Genomic DNA, 17,500 nt, shown 5'->3' on the forward strand with positions numbered 1-17,500 from the left:
TCCCTCAGAACAGGAAAGATTTGGTTACTATTTCTTGCACACCCTGCTACCACATAACAGGTATTTTCGGTCCTTTATTGCAAATAGCTGTTACATGGTAGCAGGACATGCTAGAAATAGCAGCCAAATTTTTGGAGGTGAAATACGTTGAATGCACTAAAAAAAAAACCTATGGAAAAAAGCTATTTCATACTGAGATTATGAACGGGTCTTTTACGAAATATTTACCATATTTTTTAAAGTCATTTTCACTTTAATATATATTTAAATATGCCAAAAACAATTTTTGTAATATTCCCTTGAAAATAATCTAAAAAACATTAGAATATTGTCTGCTTAAAGAAAGCTAAAATATAAATCTTGCACAAACAACTTACATTTTTGAAATCACATTCACTTAAAATCATTTCTAAATGATTAAAATATTGTGTTTAACAAAAGCGAAAATAGAAACATTTACTGTAAAAAAAAACTCATATTTTTTCATTGTCATTGTGTCTCATAGAAAAATAAAAGTTTCTTTCCTTTCAGGATGAAGATCATTTTCAGAATATTTTCCCATTATGCACCATTTTGGGTATTTATACCTGAAAACTTCTAATAACTTTAAAACTGTTTGTCTGATTTATGCGAAATTTGTTTTATTCCGTTTGTATTAACATTTCAGGGTAAACTTAGTTCATAGTATTTTCCCATTATGTGCCAGTTTGGCTGGGTAACATTGTAAGCAAGCAAGAAACTGACTCTTCAAACTGACTTTTAATGTATTGTAGATAACAACAACAACAACAATAGAGTACAGTACCAGAAAAAGTTCGCACATTCCCAACAGCAGAAAAGAACACGCAGTGCTGCACACACCCCAGCAACACAGAGGTGTAGGAGGTAATGCAGTAAAAATTTGAACATATGGATAGAGGAAATAGGCATAAAACCCAGTTTAGTACAACTCCAGCAAATAGTGTTATTAGGGACAGCTAAGATACTTAGAAGGGTTCTTGGCGTCTAAGGTTACTTGCTGTAGCCTGATGTTAGGATTTTTTCTTTTCCAACAGTCTAATCTGTTGCGTGAATAATAATAATAATAATAATAATAATGGTAGTGTGGTGAGCTGGTAGAATTGTTAGCATGAAGGGCAAAATCCTTAGCAACATTTCATCTATCATTACATTCTGGGTTCAAATCCCATCAATGTCGACTTTACCTTTCTTTTCCTTCAGGGCTGATAAAATAAGTACCAGTTGAACACTGGGTCAACGTAATCGACTTGCCTGAAATTGCTGGCCTTGTACCAAATTTTGAAATCAGTAACAACAACAACAACAACAACAACAATAATAATAATAATAATAATAATAATAATAATAATAATAAAGGGAGGGAGGGACTCTTAAATTATTTCATTGAACAAAAGGAAAAAAGAAATCAAAGAAAAATCTAATTCTTAGAAAATCTGCCAAAAATTTAAGAAAATCCGAGAAAATTTAAGAAAATCGCAAAAAAATCATCAAAAAGCAAAATTTGAAAATAATCAGAGGAAATCAAAGGAAAATTCAGCACTTCTTCATTTTAGCATAGATTATTTTGAACACCGTTTTTTATTATAATTTTTCTCTTTAAAAAGAAAAAAAAAAGAAAAATGGTCTTTGCCATTTTTTTCGTGATTTGAACACTAGAAATTCAGTATTGACAAAAAAAAAAAAAAAAAAAAATAGTTATGAAATAAAAATAGTTTAATCTAAAAAAAAAAAAATGATGATTTAAAATAATTTTTTTTACTCTAACATTTTTTTAAAATCAGAAATTTACTATGGTTAGAGGATTTGTAGTTGTACTATGTTTTTGTTTCGTTTTTGCATATTAAATATATTTTATTTGTATTTGTAGTGTAAAACTATATTCTGTTTGCACTTGTAATTATGTTTCCATCTTTAAATAACTTGAAAAAAAAAAAAAAATATCACAGCAGCATTCAGAAAGGGAAGCAACAAATGCTTTCAGATGAAAAGCAAAATGTATTTATATATTTCAAATAGTAACAAAATATATTTGCATAAAAGGAAGACTTCAGCTCTAAATCCTTTTTGTAATCTATTTCTGATTTTAAAAATTGTAATTAACAAAAAAATATATATATATTTATTAGCTTATTTACATACATTTTTATTTAGTTTTACAAATTCTAAATCTCTGATGTTTAAAACATATAAATCTCAATACACTGTTTATTTTTAAAAAGACTTAATAAAAAATAATTGGAAGATGTTACATAAAAAAAAAACATGTGAAAATGAAAAGTCCTAAAAAAGACAACTTAACCAACTAAGAACATCTTAAGTCTTCTGTGAATTTTTTTTTTCTAAATCAAACAAATTTCTTAAATTAATCTAAATAAATAGCCTCTTATCTTTTACTTGCTTCAACCACAGGACTGTGACCATGCTACAGCACTACCTTAAAAAGTTTAGTTGAACAAACTGACACCAGAACTATCTTTTACATCTGGCATTTAGTTATTCTACCATTCTTTTTTGCCAAAGTTTATGGAGACATAAACAAACCAACACAGGTATTTAAGTGGAAGGAGAAACAACCATAAACACAAAGCACAATACAAATATAAATATATATATGTTACAAGTGTAACACAAATATACATATACATGCATATATGTTACAACTGTAACATCCAACGTATATTTTTACCTTTAATTTCATTCTCTTATTTCCCTTTATACTTCCTATAGCCATCCTTTTCCAAAATAACTCCTTATATTGAACTCTACTATTTCCCTCTAGTTAACTCTCTCATATCTCTGATGATGGGATATCCCTAATATCCTAGAAACAGCTGCAGAACTACCTTTCTCTATATAAATGTCCTATAAATTCCACACAGCCTTGGTTTTGTTGTCTCATTCTATTTAACGTATATGTGTATGTATATGTGTGTGCATGTGTATGTGTATATATATATATATATATATATATATATATATATATATATATATATATGAAAATGAAAAAAAAGGCAGAATGCTAAACTGGAAGCATATTTTAATAAAGATTTCTAACTGGTTTTCATTGCGAAAGCAAATTATCAAGAAGAAGGAGAATGAAAATGTTTTTTACAAAGAAGTACAAAATGAAGAAAATAATATATAAAAAAATAAATATACCCATACATTATATTGTCTTTGAGCTTTTGAAGTTCAATAGTAGTTCATGTATATAATGGTAGGAAAAATAAGGATGCATGAGAGTTGAGAGTTTTGTTAGGTTTAAAAAAAGGGTTAAAAGTTTGTGTTAAGCAGGAAACGTGGTGTCAAAACAGGAAGTGTGTGTAAGGGGAGACAAATGTTTTTAGTTGGAGTTATGAACTCTTTTTCAACTGGCTTTTTAGATAAGGTATGGGTTTTTGTTTTATTTCCCTTAGTGTTTTGATGCCTATTTTCTTCACTGGTTTATTTCCATCATCTATAAGTGGGGTAGGATAATGTCTCTTGGCTAGTGTTCTTCTGAAGTTTTGAAGTCGAAGGTCCCAAGTATTTGTGTCAGACACTATTGTGCAAATCCTTTTTGATAAATTAAAAGGAATATTTCTTTTGATGTGTTTTAGGTGGTATCAACTAAACAGAAGATATTGCCTTGAGTCTATATTGGTTTATGATAGATATCAGCTTCAATTTTGGTGCTGACATTTTTTTTTATCAAAATATCTAGGAATGGAAGTTGTTCTTTGCTGTACTCCATTGTAAACTGAATATCTGGAGTTATATAATTTAGTATTGATTTAAATTCAAAGAGTTTATCAACTGTCTCATTCCAAATGACAAAGCAGTCATCCAGATATCCTTTCCAGTCCTCTCTCATATAATGGTAAAATGGGTATCCATATTTTTGTGGTGATACTTCATATAAGGTTAATTCTAAATATCCCATTATTAGGTTCAGAAGAGATGGGGGTGCTTTAGTTCCCATCGCAATTCCACACTTTTGTCAATAGTGGGTGTCAGCAAATAGAAACTAACTGTTCTAGAGAATAAATTTTAAAGTATATATCATCATATATATATATAATGTTATAATAAAAACCACAAATCTTATCAAATACAGCTACCCAGAGTTTCCTGATCGAAATAATTTATTTTACCATTTTTCAAGCTGTGAACAAGACCACTTGTCAGTTGTCTTTTGAGCAGATGTTCACAGCTTGAAAAATGGTAAAATAAATTATTTTGACCAGGAAACCCTGGGTAGCTGTATTTTAACATTTGTGGTTTTCGTTATAACATTATCTTTAGTCTCTTAGCTGACTGACTGCATTTCTACAATAATAGTCTTTGGTCGACTAAAGCTTTATCAGTGGATTTGGTAGACAGAAAATACTCAGATGCATCTCTCATGTATGGCTATGTGTCTCTGTGTGTGTGTGTGTGTGTATGTGTGTACATATGTATGTATACTCTTTTTACTTGTTTCAGTCATTTGACTGTGGCCATGCTGGGACACCGCCTTTGTCGAACAAATCGACCCCAGGACTTATTCTTTAGAAGCCTAGTACTTATTCTATTGGTCTCTTTTTTGCCGAACCGCTAAGTTACGGGGACATAAACACACCAGCATCGGTTGTCAAGCAATGTTGGGGGGACAAACACAGACACACAAACACATACACACATACATATATATATATATATATATATATATATACATATATACGACGGGCTTCTTTCAGTTTCTGTCTACCAAATCCACTCACAAGATACCACGCAGTGAGACTGAACCCGGGACCATGTGGTTGGGAAGCAAACTACTTACCACACAGCCACTCCTATGCCTAAATGCATGTTTTTGTATCCAACACCCTACTGCTTCCAACACAATCTGTGTTGGTTTGTTTGTATCCCCATAACATAGCAGTGTGGCAAAATAGATGAAACTTACAAGAAAATTAAATAAAAAAATAAGTACTGGAGTAAATTTGTCTGACAAAAACCATTCAAGGCATTGCCCCAGTATGACCACAGTCCAGTGGATGAAACAGGTAAAAGATAAATTGGAAATAGGCGTAGCTTTGTGGTAAGAAGCTTGCTTCCCAGTCACATGGTTCCAGGTTTAGCCCTACTCTATAGCACCTTAGGCAAAGCCTTGTGAGTGGATTTGGTAGACGGAAACCAAAAGAAAGCCGCCATATATGTGTGTGTGTTTCTGTCTATGTTTGTCCCCACCAGCATCGCTTGATAGCCGATACTGGTGAGTTTACATCCCCGTAACTTAGTGGTTCAGCAAAAGAGACCAATACAGTAAGTACTAGACTTACAAAGAATAAGTCCTGTGGTTGATTTCTTCAACTAAAAAAAACCCTTTAAGGCGGTGCTCCAGCATGGCAGCAGTCAAATGACTGAAACAAGTAAAAGATGAAAAGAATAAATACAAGGAAAATATTTGAGAAGAAAAAGTCTACACAGAAAAAAAAAAAAAAGAATTGAAAATGAATATAAAAAAAAAAGAATAAATAATTGACAGCATGAGATTACGTTGGAATGGTAAGCCAAAATAAAAGAACTCTTATTGCATCTGTAAATTACAGTCTTTGAAACAGAACGACATGCTTGTGCATGGTATTGCATTTATTAATGCCTTGGAAAACCATTCTTAAAAGGAGGAAGCAAGTGGAGTGAAGAGCATGTTTGGTTTTTCTGTCTTTTATGGTAAAGTGCCTGTTCCTCATCAGGTGATTTGTGGACAGGAATATCAGTTTGTAATAAAGGCTGAATTTGAACTCTCAAATCAACAAATCACACTGGCTTTTAATGTTTTTATTCATTATGTATGCATACACAATATCTGTCTATTTTTCTACCTATCTATCTATCTACCTATCTAGCTATTCATCTATCTATCTCTTGATATATCTATCTATCTTTCTATGTCTATATATATATATATATATATATATATATATATATATTTGTCTGTCTGTTTATCTGCTATTCTATCTGTCAGTCAGTCTGTCTGTCTGTCAGTCTGTCTGTCTCTCTGTTTGTCTATCTACCTATTTATCTGCCTAACTATGTGTCTGTCTATCTATCTATCCATCTACCTATTTAATAATACGAGAAAAGAATAAAAGGATAATATTTATGTACAAAACTAAACGGTAAAGATCCCCTTCAGTCATGCATGACCATGGGATTGCCCCTAGAAATTTCCCCTCCAAGGCACAAGTCCAGGCAAGGATGTTTTATGGAAGACCAGCTGTCGCCCATGCATACCAGCCCCTCCTCTCCACGCCACCAATGTTATCCGAGGAAAAGGCAAAGGCCGATACAGCTTGGAACCCGTGATGTCACAACTTATTTCTACAGCTGAGTGAACTGGAGCAACGTGAAATAAAGTGTCTTGCTCAAAAACGCAAAATACAGCCAGGTCGCTTGGTCCAGGAATCAAACTCACTACCTCATGATTGTGAGCCCAACACTCCAACCACTGAGCCATGCGCCATCACTAATATTTATGTATATACACATATAATCCACAAAAGCACGCATGGGTCGACTTTGCCTTTAATCCTTTTGGGTCAATGAAATAGTATCAGTTTAGCACTGGGGGGGGGGGGCAATGTGATTGACTTACCCCCACCCTTGAAATTTCTGGCCTTGTGCCTAATTTTAAAATTATTATTAGTGAATCTGCTGATGGCGGTGTGGTGGTAGTGATGGTAACATCAGTAATGGTGGCTGTAGTAGTAGTAGTTGCTGTTAGTGGTTGTGGATATAATTATGATGTGATACTGAAGCTGGTGGAGGCTGGGTAGTAGTAGTAGTAGTAGTAGTGTTGGTAGCAGTGCAGGTGGTGATGGTTGTGGTGGTAGTAGTAGTAGTAATAGTAGTAGTAGTAGTAAACGTATTTTCTATAATTACTACATTGCCATATAAATTCATTTCAGAAACAGAAATTCAAATACATTTGCACTGGATGGGTGGGGAGGGGGGGTTGGAGAGTGTAGCAGAGTTGGTTGTGATTAGGATGAAGGTATTAGTAATAATGACGATGGTGGTGGTGGTGTTGGTGGTGACGATGATGATAGAGATGATAATGATGATAGAGATGATGATGGTGGTGATGACGGTGGTGGCGGCAATGGCAGTGGTGGTGGTGGTGGTAGTGGTTGTGATGTTGGGGAAGGTGATAATGATAGTAGCCTTAGTAATGAAGAAAATTTAGCAAAAAAATTAGGAAAATAACAGCTAAGAAAAAAAAAAAAAAAAAACAACTTACAAATTTAAAACAAATAAAAGACATGAAAAACCACAGCAAAAAATCATAGAAAGAAGAGTGCAATCGGCAGCATAACATCGCATAGCAGCACCCTCTGTGATTACGTGAATTCATTATTGCTTAAAAAGGCGAAAATTAAGATCCCTTATACGAGAATATTCAGGTTTGGAATTGAGTTTCAATTTAGCATAGTGTATACGTGTGTGTATGTGTATGTATGCATGTATATATATATGTGTGTGTGTGTATATATAAATACGTCTGTGTGTGTGTATATATAAATACGTCTGTGTGTGTGTATATATATATATATATATATATATATATATATGCACACACATGCATACGTGTGTGTGCATGTCTGTGCATGTATATATGCATGTATGTATGGGTAGACAGATGAATGCACGCGTACATGTATGTATGTATATGTATGGTATATATATATTTATGCATATATGAGTATATATGTATACATACATATATTTCATCATCATCATCATATTCATACAGATAGATAGATATAGATATATATGTATGTATGTATGTATGTAAGTATGCACACACACACACATATATATATATATATATATATATATATATACAAGTGTGCATGTATGCTTGTGGATATGTATATATGCATGTGTGTGTGTGTGTGCTAGCGTGTGATGTATGCAAGTGCATTTGTGTGGGTGTACAACTGAACAAAAATTAAGGCTAGAAAGAGAAAGGGTTGGGGGAAGAGGAAAGAAAAGAAGAATGAAAGAAGAAGAGAAAGAAACGACATGAAAACACAAAACTGAAGAAGTTAAAAAGCAACAACAACAACAACAGTCAAAGCAACAACAACAACAACAACAACAGCAGCAATCAAAGAACATTTTTTGAAATGCCAGAAACCCACTCCAAATCGCTCAAAGAACTTCCACTCAGCTCTTGAAGCCTTGTTTTGCTTCCAAGAGTTTTCGGCAAAGTCATCCTTTTTTTTTGACTGTCATTAAATCATGGCATTTTTTTAAGAATTAAAAACATCCTTTTCTGTCTTTTGTCTCCCACCCACCACTACCACCACCACCACCATTACCACCAGCATTTACTGCCTGACACTTCATCATAAAACTTCCCCCACCAGGAAAATTATGTATATGCATACAGCTATGCATAAGTATTTCAGTATGAATGTATGCATATGTATATAGATATACATATATATATAAGCTTGAAACACTGTGTATAAAGCTTGAAACACATGTACCGCGGAATCCTTTGTGCTCTGTTTTAATTTTACGTTTTTAATTTATACACACACTCATATATATATATATATATTATGGCATTTATATATATATATATATATATATATATATATATATGTATACATGTATATATATGTTTGTATATGTGTGTAGATGCAGCAACCATGTCCCTTAAATTAATGTCATATCATAAAACGAAATGAAGGTCATATTGAAAAATGTTAATCCTATATATGGAGCTGAAACCAACAGTAACACCGTCCTCTACAGGACCACCATATTCAGTTCGCAAATACCCACACACACATATATATATATATATATGTATATGCATATGTATGTATGCATATATATGCATATTTTTACTATAATTGGAATATAAATATTATCTTCTGGTCTTAATACTGCCTCTGTTGCTAATTATGAATTTATCTACATATCATGTATATGTGTGTGTATAGATACATATGTGTATGTATGTATATATATATATATATATACACACACACACACATATGTATCTATATATCTATATATATATCATGTATATATGTGTGTATATATATATATATATATATATACATAGTTATGTGCTTGTCTGCATATGCATATACATGTAAATAGATGATTGTCATGGCTTAGAACACTTTTGATCATAAATCTGCTCAATCAAAGCTAACCTGGGGCTAAACAGAAACAACAACAACAACAACAACATCACCTCCAGTTTCACCTACAACACCAACGCCATCAACACCAGCACTACCATCTGTACTAATCATAGTTTTTAATGCATATGTATGCGCACATTAATGCGCCTGCATGCATACACATAATTTGCACATGTAAATGTGCACAAATGGAGAAATGAAAGCAGAATGACGAAAGAAAGAAAGAAAGGAAGAAAGAAAGAAAGGAAGGAGGGAAGGAAGAAAGAAATGAGACCTAAGGCAAGAAGTAGAGGGGGAATTGGGTGAACCAGTTTGTGAAGTAGGGTTTTAGTTTGTTTTTTTTTTCTAAAAGAAAGGAGAGTTATTCTAATAAAGAGCAAAATGAAAATGAAATATGGTATGAGAGGAGATGTAGTGAGAAAAAATGGTTTTCGAATTAGTGATGATGATAATAATAATAATAACCATAATAATAATAATAATAATAATTTTTTTTTTTTTTCCTATTGCTCACAAGGGGCTAAACATAGACGGGACAAACATGCGTAACTGGTACTTAATTTATCGACCCCGAAAGGATGAAAGGCAAAGTCGACCACGGTGGAATTTGAACTCAGAACATAACGGCAGACGAAATACCGCTAAGCATTTCGCCCAGCGTGCTAACATTTCACCCAGCGTGCTAACATTTCGCCCGTAAGGTTTCAAATAATAATAACAATAATAATAATTTATTTCTCTATTGCCCTTAGGGGGTTAAATATAGAGGGGACAAACAAGGAGAGACAAAGGGGATTAAGTTGATTACATCGACCCCAGTGAATAACTGGTACTTATTTAATCAACCCCGAAGGATGAAAGACACACACACACACACACACACACACACACACACACATACATATTTTCATGTACATATATATATATATGATGGGCTTCTTTCAGTTTCTGCAACTAAATCCATTCACAAGACTTTGGTCAGCTCATGGCTGTAGTAGAAGACACTCACCCACCTTTGGTGCCACACAGTGGGACTGAACCCAAGAGCACAGAGTTGGAAAACAAATTTCTTACCACATAACCTCACCTGAATGCATACACACCAATAATATGCAGATATATTAGACATGTCATGATTAACTAATAAGCTATTCAACAGACACAGACAAATGGTAGAATAACTTAAAAGAAAAAAAAAATGGTGCTAACACATTTAACTGGATGTTAACGTTGACTTGTTTCAGCTATATATCAACTGTCATCTCAAGTTGTATGTTGAAGATGATGATAAACAGCAACAGACAGCAAACGGATTTACTTAGAGGAATTGCTTGGAGATTTGGATTAGCAGAATGCGCCAACGCAACCTTGATGAGAGGAAAATTAAGAACGCTCATGTCTTGTTTGATAAAGAAACCGAGATAAGAGAGTTAGTTCCAACACAGGCTTACAAAATTCTTGGAAATCAATGAATTAACTGCGTACGCCAAACACATATGCACACGCATATGCGCATATATGCACACACATAGATATGCATGCAAATGAAAGACAAGACAAGAAAGAATATTATAGACGTGCGGGATTAATACTTAAAACAGATCTAAATACAGGAAATAAGTTAGCATGCATTGATATTCTATCAGTTTCCAGTAATAAGTCATAGTTATAATATTCTCAATGGAACTAACTGGAATTAGTGAATTAGCAAGACTTCACTGGTGCAAAATGAACGTGCGTGACTAGACAAGAAAACTAGAGAAATAATTACTGAATTTATAATACACCATCAAAACTTCAACTCAGAATTATTATATTTACCATGAATATAATGAGGGAGGGACTTTCCTAACTAAAAATTGTTTTGAAATATCAACTGTTGTACTAAGAAAAGAGGAAGGGTTACAAACATGAAGTTTTGAGTTCTGTCACTTTATGCAACACCTTGGGCAAGTGTTTTCTATTATAATCTTCGGCCAATGAAAAATTTGTCAGGGAATTTGGCAGACATATGTGGATCAAAACAGTCTGATTCAAATTCGTTGGTACTCTTGAGTTTCAAGTGTGATGCTAGTCAAACAAAACTATCCGATGAACGGGAACATGAAACTCTGAGTAACAGTCTTTTGTTATATATCTGCTGCTTCTAAATAAAGCATATTACTCTACCTCTGGTATTTTAGTACTCTTTTTTCCACCTTGTTGCACATTTATGTGCTTACTCCAGTATATATATATATATATATATATATATATATATATATATATATATATATATATACCTATCTATATATATATGTATATACCTATCTATATATATATGTATATACCTATCTATATGTATATATCTGTATATATAAATGTGTGAACAGACACATACATATCTATTGTAGTGTCTTTAAATAAAGTCACTTTCTATTTTCTCTTTTTCTCTCTCCCCCTTTTTCTCTCTCTCCCTCTCTCTATTCACATACACACATATATAATACAAAAATGTCACTTTTTTATAAAAATGCTTGCATAAATGCCCCTCAGAAAAAGGAACAACTGCTTAATCAGAACAGGACATAAACACATAAACACAAACACGCACAGACACACAGAGGAACACACAAACACACACACACACACGTACATACAGATGCCTACACACCCAACCAACTTTTTCATCCTTTTGTTCTCCTTGGTGTCCAAACTGACCCCCAGGCTAAACTAAAAGGTCGCTTCCTTTCTCAACGGCATTGACTTTAGCATTCTCACCACCACCACCATCACCACCACCACCACAACCATTACAACATACAGTATTCATCAAATTCACTGCAGGGTTGGATAATGTCACTATCGCCTGGCTACTCATCCATCTCCCACCCCCACCTCATCTACTTTCCTCATCAAGTGGTACTTAAAATAAATGGTTGAGGAGATTTTGGTTGGTTCTGAGAGGCAAAGCACCATTCCCAGTTCTTTGAATCTTGTCCGCTATACTAAATCCGTTTCGGTAATGCCACAAGACAAAGTAGTAAAAACAACTTCCTTGCTCCTCCCTGCCAACAATAAAATATGATAAATCGATCTTCACAGTTTTTATGCCAATGGTAATAATTCTTTCTAGCTCTGATACAAGACTAGCAATTTTTCTTAAGGAGCAGAGGACGAATCTAATACATCGACACCCAGTACTCAACTGGTACTTATTTTATCGACCCTGAAAGGATGAAAGGCAAAGCTGACCTCAGCGGAATTTGAACTCAATGTAGGAATTCAGATTTAACATGTATTTTACTGCAACAAACAAATCAACAAGACTTTCTCCCATCTGTCACCAGTTTCATACCTTTTGTTGCAGTTCTTTACCAGGCACCATTTCTTGTATTCGTTTGTGGTATTCTGGGGTCATTAGGACATGCAAGTTCGTTTTGAGGTCCCTTAACCACAGGTCATCTTCCCTTAACCCTTTAGCATTTAAGCCAACCATATCCAATCCAAATGTTCTACGTTTTTCATGTTCAAACTGGCCAGATTTGGCCTCTCATACCTATCATACATTATCATTCCAAAACTAAAACAATCACATCATTGAAATTTAGATTTGCCTTTCATGTTTCAGGGTTGATAAAACAATAACCAGTTGAGCACTGGAGTCAATCTAATTGATTTACCTCCTTCAATTGCTGGCTTGGCTAGTGCCAAAATTTGAAGCCAAAATCCAAGGCGGTGTTCCAAAATGGCCACAGTATAATGACTGAAACAAGTAAAAGAATAAAGACTTTATCTGCTATCATTACCAATCTGTAGTAACACACCTTCGTTGCATGACGAGGAAGAAATGATGACAGGGAAAAATATGAAAGGAGAAACAAGTCACAAAAATCATACAATACAAAACAATGAAAACAGGCAAAGAAGAAGAAATTCTACTCAACGAAAGCAAAATCCTTTCCTGGGAAAACAACAAATAAGATGCAGAGAAGAAAGATGAATAAAGAATAACCATTCTCTAAAAATCAAACAAACTGTTAAGAGACAAAATTATGCATCTCTAATGTCGCGGACTTTTGGAAAAAGTTGTAACAACACCTAAACAATCAAGTTCAGAACATAAACTACATGCAAAAGATAGATTGCTCATAAAATTAAAATTAAGACATTATATTGAACTTCAAAGAGAATATCCTCAAGATGTTTATGTGTTTCATCAACAAATAATGTTTAGTGGTGCATTCAGTTATATTCAAACATAATTTGACAAATGGTTAAGTGAACAAAGCTGTGAAATGCCTTAGTACCACCGAACCAGTAATCTTTTGTGTTTTAGTTATTAGATTATCTTGTTTTAGAATATCTTGTTTTAATTATTTTATTGTTTCATATTTCCTAATTATTTTATTGCTTCATACTTTTTAATTATTTCTGTACAAAGAGGTGTGTGCATGTATGCATGAACATGTGTGGATGTGTGTATATGTGTGTGCCTTTTGCCTTTTTAAAATCGTTATTATGTGTGTGGGTTGAAAAGTTCATAGGCTGACTATGAAGGAGTGATGCTAGAGTGGTGAAATCTTGCATGCTTTAATTTCAACCCTTCTTATTAATAACTACATTATTTCTTTCCAGATAAACTCATATCTGACTTTTCAAAGAAGCCTTCAGAAGTTACTAGTAGGGACCTCTCTTATAAATGGAGAAAATTTGACATCACAATGTTATCAAGCACCTGCAGAAAAAGAACACAAGGACATTGATGCTGACATGGTAGCTACATTAGATGATGCTCCAGCTTTATCCAGGGAAAGGCAAAAACTGACACAACTTGGCACCAGTGACATTGCCACTCATTTCTACAGCCGAGTGAACTTGAGTAACAGAAATAAAATGTATTGCTCAAGAACACAACACACAGCCCAATCCAGGAATTGAACTCATTACTTCATGATTGTGAGCCTGACACTCTAACCACTGAGCCCTGTGACACATGTTTTATTTTGTACATAGATGTAGGGGTCTCCTTGTTTTGGCATTGCGTGATTGAGATACACAAGTGTAACAGACATACAGGCAGTATCATTCGTTTCCAATATTCTGTAGAAACAAAGCAGCGAGCTGGCAGAATGGTTAGCACGCCGGGCAAAATGCTTAGCAGTATTTCGCCTGTCTTTACATTCTGAGTTCAAATTTCGCCGAGGTCGACTTTGTCTTCCATCCTTTCGAGGTCAATAAATTAAGTACCAGTTGCATACTGAGGTGGATCTAATCGACTGGGCCCTACCCCCAAAATTTCAGGCCTTGTGCCCCGAGTAGAAAAGAATATTCTGTGAAAACATGTCTAGCTATGGGAGAAATATTACCTTGAAATATTACCTTGAAAGGCGTTGAGCTGGCAGAAACATTAGCACGCCAGGCGAAATGCTTAACAGTATTTCGTCTGCTGTTACGTTCTGAGTTCAAATTCCGCCGAGGTTGACTTTGCCTTTCATCCCTTTCGGGGTTGATAAATTAAGTACCAGATACACACTGGGGTCGATGTAATCGACTTAATCCCTTTGTCTGTCCTTGTTTGTCCCCTCTATGTTTAGCCCCTTGTGGGCAATAAAGAAATAAGAAATATTACCTTGATTGGGAAAAAAAAAAGGTGGAGGTGGAGGGGGCGGGTTGGCGACAGGAAGGGCATTCAGCTAAAGAACATTTGTCTCAATAAATTCTAATCTACCCAGAACACGGAAAGACAGACATGAAATGATGATGACGATGATGGTGATGGTGATTTATCAGCCATCTTGTACGGGCATGTTGTACTGTGTTGTTTCGTCATTTGTCACAACCATTATGCCAAACGCAGCAGTAAGGAATTATTGCAAAAGTATTTTAGAAATTGGAACTGGCAAATCACACCAGGTGCACAGAACCAGCCTCTGGCATTTCAGTTCACTCAGATTAAAAATATATATATATACTCTTTACGCATTCAAGTATTTGTTATCAAGCACACACACACACACACACATACAAACAACATATACACACAAACATATACTCAATCACACATATATACATACACCTACGCATACATATGCTTTTATTCAGAGGCATGCATACACTTATATAAATGCATAGATACATATATGCACACACATACATACATGTATATGAATATGTGTGTGTGTGTGTGTGTGTATGGGTGTAGTGTGTATGCATGTGTGTGTGCAAGCGTGTATACATTTATCATCATCACCATCATCACTGTCCTCCTCACCATCATCATCATCATCATCATTATTATCTTAACATCTCCTTTTCCACCTATCCATGCTTGCATAAGTCAGATGGAATTCATAGAGATAGATTTTCTACAGCTGGGATGCCCTTCCTTTCACCAACCTTTACCTGTTTCCAAGTAAGATAATATTCCTCCATGGCTAGGCATGATGTACGATGGTAGTGCACGTTTATAACTATCATGTGAGCATACAGACACACACACATGTGCACACACACAGCTACATCCACAGATATATACAAGGTGGTATCAAAAGGTTCCTGGTCTAGTTCTGTAGTGCACTAACAGGTGGCAGCACATGGTTGTGTGCTCAGGGAAAGCTAGCTGTGACTTTCATGAAGCAGTGTGCCAAGCGACACCTCTGTGCTTACTTCGCAAACTGTTGAATTTGAGCATTTGTGATAACGTGGTTTTTGTATAGTCTGTGATCTTTGTCAGGGACAGGAAGTTGGAACAAAGAGCCAACATGAAATTTTATGTCAAACTTGGGAAGTCTGCTACAGAGATATTGAGCATGCTTTGGCAACCTTACAGCAATGAGGTAATGGGTCGTATGCATGCTTTTGAGTGACACAGACACTGTGAATGGCTTGTCAGAGCCGCTGCTCAATCAAGATCATGCTTATTGTTTTTGAGACATCCGTAGTATTGTGCTTCAAGAATTCATCCCCCAGAGCCAAACTGTCAATTGCAAGTCCTACTGTGACATTTTGAAGCATTTCAGAGAGGACATTTAGCAAAAGCGACCGAATCTGTGGAGCATGAAGAACTGAATTCTTCACAACAACAATGCACACTGTCAATGATCTCTCTTCACTTGTGGGTTTCTTTACCAAAAGCACCCCGGCATCACTTCTGCACCCACCCTATTTGCTAGATTTAACACTTGAGATGTCCATACTGGAGCTTCTGGTGTGAATGGCAAGCAGTACAGCATTATCCATTCCAAATTTCTGGCAGAGTCAATTATGGTATGGTGCTGTTTTTGTCATAGATGGTGCCCAACTGACCCTACTATACTGTGTAGGCGATAAAATCAAACACAAACATTGTGCATGTGTGAAATAAAAAATATAAAATGGTGACAATTTACCAATCGCACCCTGTATATAAGTTTATATATATATATATATATATATATATATATATATATACAAGTATGTTCGTATGCATGTATGTATAACTTTCTGCATTTTTCTGTCTATATCTGATGTGAATAATAAATAATTCACCCTATTCCAAACCATAAACACACTGGCACATGTATACGTGTGCAAGCGCATGCACGCACACACATACACACACAATCACAAATATATAATTGATTTCTAATTAAACTACACTCCCTGTACGTTTCAATTAAATTCTGAAGCAATCGTGAATCTAGACTGACTTTAAAAGACAAACAAAATTTCTTTTTTTCTTGTTTCTCATACATTAAATGGCGGTTTGAAGAAAAGAAAACATTTTTAGATAAATCTATAAGCAAGTATTTTTTCTCAAAGCTACCTCTAATTACAGGTAGGTAAATTAAAATCTGAAATAAAATTATATAAAAATGAAATTATTTGAATTTTGTTTGAATATAACCATATAAAATGAATAATAGGATGTATTGGTAACACATTGTTATGCAATATGTGCTATATTATATAATATCACAACAATTGTTGCGTAACTTAAAAACATGTTATATATTGTTATATATTTTATTTAAGTTACAAAACAATTTGTCGTAATATTAGAATTTTGTTACTGTTAAATAAAATTTCATAAACTATTTCTCTGTCGTTTATGACTTTATTACATTCTCTCGTATTGTACTATGTATTCTATATGCTTTGTAGACTGATATGTTATAAAGCTTTTATTTATGAGTACTACCAGATTACTTGAATCCATATATTGTAACTAAGATATTGTTGTTGTTGTTGGCACTCCGTCGCTTACGACGACGAGGGTTCCAGTTGATCCGATCAACGGAACAGCCTGCTCGTGAAATTAACATGCA

The 17,500-nt window shown here is 34.3% G+C and overlaps 1 protein-coding gene across 2 annotated transcripts in view; it reads right to left on the reverse strand.

Annotated features, from left to right (window-relative positions):
• The window catches only part of LOC106873056 (HEAT repeat-containing protein 4), a 401,083-nt gene that overhangs the window by 76,548 nt on the left and 307,035 nt on the right, over nt 1-17,500 (reverse strand). The window lies entirely within an intron of this gene.

The sequence above is a fragment of the Octopus bimaculoides genome, chromosome 22, assembly GCF_046866305.1.
Source record: "Octopus bimaculoides isolate indiv1 chromosome 22, ASM4686630v1, whole genome shotgun sequence".
Classification (NCBI taxonomy): Eukaryota; Metazoa; Mollusca; class Cephalopoda; order Octopoda; family Octopodidae; genus Octopus; species Octopus bimaculoides.